The following is an 11,563-nucleotide window of genomic DNA, read 5'->3' as shown; positions in this document are numbered from 1 at the left end:
TTTAATTATTGGAAAATAAAATATACAAATGAAATTAGTAAAAAAAAGGACTTCGGGAATTATTTTGTTTCCATTGTTTTAGTCTGGATCTTGTGCATTCCTCCAACTTTCACCAGGAACAAAAAAGAAAGCACTTTTTGGTTATTTTCTATTCATTCATACATATGTACAAGGTAGGACACTATGTCCTCAATATTTAACTTAATTTTGAAAGAACAATGGGAGGAGAATCAAATCGTTTTTCTTTTTCCTTACATTAAATTTCAATTCTTTATTTCTGTATTTTTTTGCTTCTAAAAGTTTATGTTTAACAGATATTTAAAATAATCTTATTTTTAATAATAATGTCCTTCATTAGTATTATCAAAATACTTGTTATTTCAGCTAAAAACTTTGTTTATAGTCTAATGCTAGAGAAAAAAAACAATTTCCACTTGTAATCAAAAAAATAACTATAGTTATCAGTGCTGAGTCAACAGTCCTGCTCCATGTTTTAATGTGTTGGTTTTGTAATCAGATTCCTGTGTTGTCACTTAATTCCAATAGCTGAAATTACTCTCATAAATTGGTATTCTTGATTGAGATTTGAAATAGAACTATGTTAAAGGGTAAAGACCTTGAGTATTTTATTTTTTATTAATTTAAATCATTTCTGTAAAGGTAAAACTTAAGGATAATTACTAAGCTTAAGCAAAAAAAAGGCATTTTTAATAAACCAAACCACATACAATGAAAAGTCTCCAATCTGATTTTAAATTTAAAATGCATCCTATTTTAGCTATCAGCAGTTAGTGTTGACATGATACTATTCCAGTAATAATTACTTTATTATGACTTTGTTGAAAGATTTAACTGAAATTTATCCATTTTTAATTTTATTGTGTATTTATTATTAAGACAATTCTGACTTTATCTTCAATATATATTTGCATTCCAAATGTTCTTTAAAAGTAATAAGAAGTACCTGGCCACTTCCTTGATGATTTTTAAAATATAAAATTTTCCTTTAATATATAGTTTAGCCTGTGCACCTGAAAAACTAATTGACTCATGCCCTATGATGTATCTAATAATATTTATGGTTTATGAGTAACTGATACATGTTCTTTCTTATTTTCTAATTATCCTCTATCTAGCATATTTCTACAGCTTGGTGACCCTCAAAACCTCATGGAGTATAACACTAGTAATCACTGGTAATACTGGGTGCATTAAAGTTATTCCTCTAAAAGACCACATCAACAAATGCTGAGTTTTGAGGAACGCCAGTTATACAGAGAGTTTCACTGAAACCACCCCAGTATTTCAAGCAGAACTCTTTATAAACCAAGACACCCATATATCAAAGGAGTATGCGGAGCTGAGAAGTTTGCATCTCTGTTCTCTGGCCTCTAAAGCATCTTAGACCAAATTCTTATTAGCACATCTTGTTTTACTAAATTAAATGGTGAAGATTAATGTACCAAAGTACGAAGAGCGCAAGGAATCATATAGTCTGGTTTGAAGACAATTTACAGGTTTGTTTTGTTTTCGTCTTTTAAAGATGTTGGGTACAGTTCAGGATTAGGTATATAAATGGTCATCGTACAGGCGAAATTTGGGTCTCCCATTGATTCTCACTTTGCCTGGTTTGGAATCAGGCACTCTTATTGATGTTATGTGTCCCACCCCTCCCTCCTCTGGCAATGTCCCCCGACTGCCATTCCCTTCTTGTATTATGATAAACGTTCAGAATCCACTCACGAGTGAGAACAAGTGGTTCTCAATTCTTTGTTTCTGTGATAGATCACTACGATAGAAAACACTTTTATCTTGCTTATATCCTAATGAAGAACTTCAAAGAACTTTTACATAAAGTATTTAAAAAGTACTTTATAGAATCTATGCATTTGCACGAGTTAGCAGAAAACAAAGAACAGGTAGTCTTCATCTTGAACTGCCAATTTAAAAATGAGACATGAAGACAACTTTTGTCAGTGCTGGGAATAGAAAACAGCTTTTTCATGATAATTTAATAATTTACCTCAATTAATAAAACAACGCACACAATAAACACACACGCACACACACTTTCTTTTCTTCTAACATTTGCTATGATCTAAAACACAATGGTTAATTTCAGAAGTATGTAGCTCACTAATACTTGTCTGAGTTTCCTATTGTTTCTTGTTGGCGTTTGTTGAGTTTGTAATCTGTGTGTTTAACGGGCACACATTTACAGCTGAAAATCCTGCCTTGAACTTTTCTTATTCTTGTGGCACAGTGTCATAGCTGCAAAGTGGAATTCTCTTCTCAAATTTTATAGGAAATTGTCCAAATGCACAATGAAAGATTATGCAAATCCTTAAGGAGCATCTAATCAATCACCGCGGTGTGAGAGGAATGCAGCTCATCGCTGAATTAGCTTCTGTTGGAATGTATTCATGTGTAACATCCCACTGACTGGATGACATCACAACAGCTCCTGGTCCTTGAAAGTCTTGAGGATGATTAGCTGAAGGAATTGGCCGTTTCTGCCAATCATAATCCGGCAAAGCTGCCTTTATAGTTCTGGAGATATGAGAAGGAGGGAGGGAAAGACCGACTACAGCTAAACAAGAGGCACCGCAGCAGTAGCAACAGCAGAGCAGGAGCAGCTGGTATTCCGGTGATTAAATAGTTCTCATAGCCTTTTTGCTGTACTCGGTCTGCTCCCTGGTGTAATTCTCGCGTCCAAGAAGGAAGCTGCATTTTAACGGTGTGCTGAACAGAGGTTTGAATCATTCCAGCTGGCTGCTTGTTTTGAAAAGGACAATGTGTCTAAATAAAAAGACTCCGCTGGAAGAGTTCAGATACTAGGAATGGAGCTAGAGAGTGCTGTTGGAATATTGTTGAGGCAGATTGCATGAACTGAAAGCTCCTTCTAATTAACCTGGAGCCAAGTGAACCTGAACACTGGATATCTCATTTGCTAACTCGGGATAAATTCAAGTTAGGAAAAGAAAAAAAAATTATTGAAATGCTTCTCTAGGTAAGTTACTGCTTCATTTGCTGAAACCGAGGCGTGTACAATAAATGGATATGTGTTGCTTAGCTATGTAAACAAGTTGAACACAATAAAGTTTTATTTGTGAAAGATTATGTAGGAGGAGATAATGTTTTTAAACCAAGTTCAATCTCCCTTTTCATCCTATGTATGCTTACCTATCATTATGCTCTGTAGAAGTTATATTTGCACAATAAATACAAATACATTCCTGTCTTTAAAAAAAAGATACAGCTTGATATATTAAACAGCTGCCAGAACATTTGCATAGAAAACATCTTCCTTGATAACAATTTTAGCTTTTTCATATTGAAATAATCAATTTTACAAACTTAGAATCCAAAACTAACTGAAGGGTTATAAATGATTTTCCAAGAAGTGTTACTGAAAAAAATGGCATTCAAATTGCCGAAGATGGGAACTCCTCTCCTTGGGACCTGAGATTTATAGGCATGCTCTGTTCTAATGGTCTGTTTTAGAGAAACAGCTGTCACAGACATTTGAAATTGTATGATACAGTCATAAATTGCTTATAAAGAAATAGATGTTTTGCTCCTAGCTCCTATTAGAAAAGAAAAATAAATTCTTAGAACAATGTATGTCATAGTCATAAACATAGGTTCCCAGAAAGACAGAAATAGCTTTATAATATATCTATAAATACCTCCAATTTCCTCATACACAGAATAAGTTGGAAAACAAAAAAATGTTATTTAAATATGGGTCTACTCATTCTTTTCAATGTCTCTGTTAGAAGTAGGTAAATAAAAAGGAAACTTAAGCCTTACTTTCCTTGTAATTTGTTCTGATTAATAAAGTGCTATATTTTTCAGTGACTTTTATAATATTTTTAAGTGATGATATACTTTGCTTATTATGATAGGTTATGCTGCAAATTCTCATACAGCTTTGAAAAAGTTTCAACAATGTGGCTTTATCGTGTCTTTTTCAAACTCACCTTTGCTTGCTTTCATAGTGCCTTTGATCAGATTTTTTCATTAGCTCAAGATCGCAAATATTTTAATGTAAATTCCATATCAAGTTACTAAAATTTTCTGGAACTTTTAGAATGATTTTAGATATCCTCTTTCTCACGTAGTTCATAGTTAAATCCTGTAAGTTTCTTGCCCCAAGAGGAAATTGATGAAGACAAAGTTACTGTAATTGGTTGAATTTTCCCCAAACTGGGAGGCAATGATTTTTCTGCACAAGAGTTTAAAAGGATTTTTTTCATATCAAAAGAATAATTTAATCTGTTCTATTAATGGTATGCCAATTAGCTATATCCAGATGCCATGTAGGTGCTACGTTGGTCATGATTGTTTTATGAAGCAAGTGTATGTTGAGAATATAAAGTCCACTAACTAGAACAGTCTAAGACTTTAACTGGAATTCGTAAAAAGATAAGTGATTATTGAGCAAAATCTACTTGTCATTTACATATATTTCAATGCATAAATGAGAAGTTAAACCCACCAGGATTGACATTTTTTTAAAATAAGAAATCCTGTGAATACATACCTTATGATGACCAATATTATATAGCATTTTCATTGATAGATATATCATTATAAGCTCATTGGGAAGGTTTTTGGAAATTGAACACTAAGCAGAATGGTCTTTTCGTAACTCTGTCAGAATGGTAGCTGGCCACTACTAAAATTGATGCATAAAAACCTTTTGAAAACATTATGTGTGTGACATTAACTATAACATGAAAATCATCATTAAAGGGAAAATATAGATGCAATTTAGAATCTGAGGCATCATTTTTAAATAAAAGTAAAATCTCATGAGAATTGTAATACTTGTTTTTCTTTTAATAAATTAATTAAAATGGATATAAATAATAAATAAAATGCAAATGTACATAAATTGCACTTTTTGTTTTCTGCAAGATAAAATTATTAACTATGAAACCTGTTCTTTCAAATGTCTTGCCCTAAATTCCAAAAGGAAATAAATGGGGACTATTTTATATAAAAATCATTAAATTTTAATTTTGAATTTTTATATTTGATCATCAAAATGGAAATACATGCTCATATTTATGTTCACCTCAGGGGAAAAAAAACAATCTTTTGTATTTTATTTGAGTATTAAAACTGCTATATTTATTCTTTCTTCTTCTCATAAAATTTCTGCAATAAGATTTAAAATAAACTGCATCTTTGTTAAATCAGAATACTAGCATTAGTTCATAAAGATGCTAAATAAATGTTCTAACACATTATAATAGTTATCCTAATAAGTCTAATGTTTAAATGATCCCATTACACTTTTTGTTTGAGCGGAAAAGGGGCCTTTGAAAATAAAATCCAAAGATCAAACTTGCTGTGCATCATTTAGTAAGAAAGAACAGAAAAGCATTTAGCATACTGTGTTCAAACTAGAAGATTCTGGCTGGTGCTGCCTCCCCAGATTTAGAAAGCAGCTGGGGAAACATAAAATAAAGCTAGAATATCAGCCCTGGCTGGGAGCCAAGACTGAGAAGCTGTGCACCCAGAAGGCTAATTCTTTCTGGGCTGAAATTCATTGATAATGCATTATGTTTAAAGTCTAACCTGAAGTATTACTTTTTCTTTCCAATGCAAACTGTGATATATTTAAATAACAAGTATATTTTCTAAGTAGAGTAAAATTTTTAAATAGCAAAGATTTATTTTTGATTAAACATTGCTCTAATGGAAAAATGTAAATAAACCTGCCAGAACTCCTGTAAGATACAGTATATGCTCAGGAGAAGAAAAAGAAGTAAAGATAAGATGTATTGTCTAGCTGTCATCTAGGAGGGAAAAGGAGATCAGAAATGCCACCTACAGATACATGCCAAAACAAAGTATGAAGGTTTTATTAAAGTAACTGGTCTGGTAAAATTTAGGGTAAGAGTACCCGTACTAAATATTGTTATGTTATATATCTTGTAAAGCTAGACAACAAAAGAAAAGGTAAACTGTCATTCATTATGTACTCCAAATAACTAGGAAAAATAGAAACCATATTGTCTGCTGATTTATTTGAAGTTTATGAAGTGAGAGAAATGGGTCAGGTGTCAGACACAATGTTATTGCCTTTGGCCATCATGATAAAACGTTTAGCCAACATTTCTTTAACACTTCAGGAAACTTTCAGCTATGCTGTTACACAGAGTGTGAAATACACTTTTTAAAAAGTTATATTCAGCAAGATTAAAAAGTTAGAGGCTTCATTTGCAATGCTGAATTTGTATACATCCAATTATTTCTAATAGAGACAGTCCTATTCCAGGGCTTTCTTTATATCAGGTTGCTAAGGAATAGTATCACATTCTACAGTTGACAAATATGAAATTTCCTTTAGAAATAATATTGAATTGATGGTATATTTCCTCAAAACCCAAAAAAGTCTGACAATAAATTCCAAAATCATCAATGGCTTCAGACATTTCAAGACAAAATGATTTTTTGGAAGTTTGAGTAGTAACTTACTCTTCATTCCCACAGGTAAATATGTTTGCTGATATAACTTAATGTATTTATTTCCTTTGCCTTGTTATAATTTGTCTGTATTCATGAGTATTCAGATAATTCGGGTCATGAAATAAGTTATAATAAAATAACCTACATATGACAAACTAAATAAAGACTTTCAAGTGACTCTTTGAGGTAATTTACATATATAGACTATCTTAGATATATTTTTTCCAAGAGAGATAACTTAAAATACTTCATTAACACTACTTGAATAAACATGATTTATTAGTTGAAATTAAGGAAGTGTCTGTAAGAAAGGAAGAGTTAAAAACGACGATGTTTGAATGTTTGAGAATAGAATTTAATATTATACATAGGGTACTTGAGAAAATAAAAGTTATGAATAACAAGTTATAGATTTGGGACTTCTGTACTATACTCAATTTTTACTATTCTTAGTTAATATTGTTTTAAATATTTGAAGAGTTCAAAAAAGAAAACAACTTTCAACAAGCTAATAAAGCATGTGTGCTGTGGGCATGCACGCAATTTGTTTCCAAATTAGAATCTTTCTACTTTAGGCATTGCACCATCGATTGAATTTGTGTTGTAATCTATTTAAAATATTTAACCTCCTTATTAAAAGTCTTTAATGGAGTGCATCTTTAACCATAACCACGCAGAAGTTGAAAGTCAGCTTGGCCAAGTTCTGTATGCTCAAAAAAAAAAATGTAGAAATGCTACCTTAATCTCTCTTTACTTTCTCCTTTCATTCTTCTCTCTTTCCCTAATTTTTCTTCATTCCCTTCCCTTCCTTTCTCTTTCCATTCCTATTCTCTTTTTCTCCATACTTCTCTGTCTACTGTTTTTCCTCCTTCCTTTCTCTCTTCCTTCCCCTTCCTTCCTTCTTTCATGTCTCCCTTCCTCACTTCCTTCCTTCATTCCCTCATTTCTCTTATCCATTTTTGCCACTTCATCTTAAACGCTCTCTTATATAGCTGGAGTGTAAACTATTTATGTTTACTATGGCAGCAAATATTAATCTACCGGTCTGGTTTTAATACAGAGTAAGTGGCAAAAATACACAGAGAAAGTAAGTTAAACAACACTAAGTAATAAAACAAAATTAAGTCATGGTGGAAAATTTACATGAGAGTAGTAGTGATATTAATATTAAAATATGGGCTGTTCTTTCATCTATTAACTTGCATTTAATTTATGAAATCTTTTTAAGTAGAGTTATTTATTCTCTTTCTATATACTCCCCTTTTATTGTCAGTGGCATCTTTTCCATGTAGCAAAATAATAATAATAATAGCAATAATAATAAATGTAAATATATGTATACTATTATTTTAAACCTGAAGAATCATTTTTATTTTTAGTAGTTTAAATAAAGTAGGATTCATATGTTGTCCGAAGGTCGACTGCCATGCTAACAGAAGGAAAAGAAAGAAGAGAAAGCTCTTTCACACATTTAGATGCTTTGGCTTGATTCCATTCCTAGATCAGAAATTCAACTGTGGACTGCTGATCCACAGAACTTGTCATATCTCATCAGACATCCCAAAAGAGTTCTTCTTGGTGTACTGAATAGTCTTTCATGACTACATAAAAATCATTTAAACCTCAGAAATAAATATAGCATCACTAAAGATTAATACAAGGAAACAGATGCAGAGATGCATATGTTCCTGTTAATGCATATAAAAGTCCTAATTCTATTTATTACTGTAAAGTGCAAGTGAATAAATAGAATCAGAACTTAAATTTGATTTCTGTACCAATCTTTCACTATTAGTTCTATCAATCCGATTGAGATTTATATACTTAATAGGTAAAATAAAACACAGGTAATCATTAATAAATTATAGTTAACAATTCATGTAAATTGATATCTCTGTTTGTGAACCCACTTTCTTCAGAGTAGGGTATTTTCTTCATAACCATGAAAATGATGCTAAAATTGATGAATCAAAGTTGAACTCAATACAGTACCTATATTACTCTACTTATCTGTCTAGACATAATTTTTACCTTAGACAAAGAAATAGTACTTTTAGTCTTGCTCAAAAATGTTCATCATAATAATGATAATTATTACTTTCTGTTATTTTTAATATGTGCCATATTCAGGTTGCTAGGATGAACAAAATAGCTCTCAGGGGGCTTATATTCTGGTGAGAGAAAACAGGCAGTAAGTAAATAAAGACCCTATGGTAGTGGCTGTGAGTGCTCTGAAGATAAGTCAAGGTCGTAGGTTAAAGGATGTAAATTAAATCTATAAGATTGGTCAGAAAATGCTTTTCTGATAAATTGTCGCTTTGAAAATCTATTTAAAAGTTAAATGTTAAATCAGGCAACATTATTATTTATCTTGTAGAAAAAAGTGACAAGAAGTAGCAATTACTTGTAATATGTAAGCTGACAAGCTAAATTTTGGTTTTGTCTGTTGATAATTCTCATTTCTGTGAAGTTGTTTGGTAGAGTTTAGGACATGGCACGCTGCTTAGTGTTGCTTTCTCTGGAAAGTAGAAAAATTAAACAGTTTAAGAAAAATGTAATTCTCAACTTTACTTCTCTTTTTAGTTTTAAATATGTAAAAAGTATTATGTGAGTAAATTATCTCAAATTATTGTTTTTCTTTTTCTTATAGCCTGAAATTCAATGCTATTATTGAAATTTAAGCAACAGAGAAGCTGGCCCTCTGTTCTCACAAATTGGTAGGGGTAAGAAGCAATATTCCAAAAAATCACTCAGTTGGCTGTAAGGATGGACCTAATATAATGAAATTCAGGATAAAAGTAATTATCGGTATCCATGAGTTCCATCCATGGATTCAACCAATCACAGATTGAAAATATTAGGAAAATAGATGGTTGTGTCTGTACTAAACATATACATTTTTTTCTTATTATTTCCTGAACATTGTAGTATAACAACTATTTATATAGTGTATTATTTAGTATTTTTTTAATGTTGCTATAAAGGAATACTTGAGGCTGGGTGATTTATAAAGAAAAAAGCTTTATTTGGCTCACAGTTCTGAAGGCTTTACAAGAAGCATAGTGCCAGCATCAGCTTCTGGTGAAATCTCAGGAAACTGACAATCATGGTGGGAGGTGAAACGGGTGCAAGTATGTCACATGGCATGAGGGGAAACAAGAGATGGAGGAGATGGTGCCAGGTTCTTTTAAACAATCAGTTCTTGAGAGAAATAATACTGCAAGAAATCAATCACTACCGCAGGACCAGCACCAATCTATTCATGAGGAATATGCCTCCATGACACAAATACCTCCCAGTAGGCCCCACCTCCATTTTAACATGAAATTTGGAGAGGTCAAATATCCAAATTATGTCACATTTGTATTAAGTTTTATAAATAATGTAGAGATCTCTTAAAGTATACAGGAGGGTGTGCACAGGATATATGCAAATATTATACCAGTTTACCTAGGGGATTTGAAAACCTCTGGATTTTCATATTCCAGGGGTCCTGGAACCCATCCTTCATGTATAACAAAAGATTGTTATATATAAAATATATATAAATTATATATACATATATAGTATATATATTCTTATTTTCAGCAATTATAGAATACTTCAAATTCAATAAGAACCAATAGTTTGATAAGACTAATGCAATGCTAATACAAACTTAGAGTGTATTAATAGAATCACAGTGTCAACATCAAGGAAACAATTATCAATGATCCTATTTAGTACAGGTATGTCATTATTTGGCCCATTTATCAATTTTGGGTTCCTGATGTTTCATCCTAACAGCAGCTTCTCTGACTTTCTTCTTTCCCCAGAGTGAATCAGGTGTTCCTGCTCTACACCCAAACAGTCCTATCATGGTACTTATTACCTTAGGATGTAATTGCTGTATTTATGCCAGTGCCCCACCATTTGATCAAAAGTTTTATGATGGCAGGAATGCTTAGAGAGTGCTTCACCAATAATCAACAGATAGCAAGAGATTTATTAATGTAAAATATGAGGAGACATCTGGAAATCATGCCATATGCAAAACAGTTGAAGAAACAGTGCTATTTAAAACAAAATAAAACAAAAAGACTACTAAGGAACAGTATAATTATCTTTATAGACTAGAGAATTTTTATGTAAAAGAAATTTGTTTTATGCTATGTGACACCAGCAGGCTAAAATATTAGAAGATTTGGGGGAGTTGTTTCTATACAATGTCAGGAAAAATAATACTTTCTAAAAATCGGTGAAATTCCACTCTATCAAAGCAACCAACATAAGGTTAAGTGCTGTCTGTGGAAGACTTCTGTAGAAGAAATCTCTGCCTTGAATACTAGATAAATGGTGGTTATCGAGGTTTCTTGTTTTTCATTGTGTCACTATAAGAAATATAAATAAAGGCTTTGAGTACATACTTTTCCTATGTAAAACCCAACTTTAGCAGTTGATTAGAAGACTGTTTTATGTAATTCAAGGAAATAACAATTGGATAAAATTACGTAGTGGGAATGCATTACCCACAATATGCCCTAGGGTAAAAAAGCAAGTTTTCATAAAAGGATTGTTTATAAGGTTTATAATCTAATAAACAGAACAAAATGACAAATTTCTTGAGTAAGTGAAATGCTATTTTTTATTTAAACATATTATTTCACTATTCTAATGATCCAGTCCAAAAGAAAATATATAAAGATTGGAGACATGGTCAGGAATAATACTTCTTATTTCCTAAATGTTAGGGAATATAGAAATCTATTGGCTTAATTATGAAACATAAGCCCTGTTAAAGAAGAATTGCTGTCATGTAAACAAATGTGAATTGGTTAACTATGAAATGGTTATAGTGATATAATGGGAGGCAGATAAATTGGTTTCCACCAAATCTGTATTCTAATTCTATCTTTGTACTGACTTGGGATATAACCTTGATAAAACTAACTAACATTTCTCTGATCCAGATTCCTTATCTATTTATGGGTTAATAATAATTCATACAATTGTTGAGAAGTCTAAATGTAATAATAAATGAAAAGTTTCTAGTACAACTTTTGAGAGATTTTAAATTAATGTAATTAAGAATTAATTACAT

The 11,563-nt window shown here is 31.6% G+C and overlaps 1 protein-coding gene across 1 annotated transcript in view; it reads left to right on the top strand.

The window, feature by feature from the left end:
- Positions 1–2,256: 2,256 nt before the first annotated feature.
- The window catches only part of LOC103259004 (bifunctional heparan sulfate N-deacetylase/N-sulfotransferase 4), a 250,617-nt gene continuing 241,310 nt past the window's right edge, over positions 2,257–11,563 (top strand). Inside the window, exon 1 of the mRNA XM_008056668.2 lies at positions 2,257–3,010. The gene's annotated coding sequence lies outside the window, so the exon portion shown is untranslated. The remainder of the gene's footprint in view (positions 3,011–11,563) is intronic.

The sequence above is a fragment of the Carlito syrichta genome, unplaced genomic scaffold (genome assembly GCF_000164805.1).
Source record: "Carlito syrichta isolate Samal-C Ts95f unplaced genomic scaffold, Tarsius_syrichta-2.0.1 Scaffold302435, whole genome shotgun sequence".
NCBI lineage: Eukaryota > Metazoa > Chordata > Mammalia > Primates > Tarsiidae > Carlito > Carlito syrichta.
This window is presented reverse-complemented; position numbering and strand designations above follow the sequence as displayed.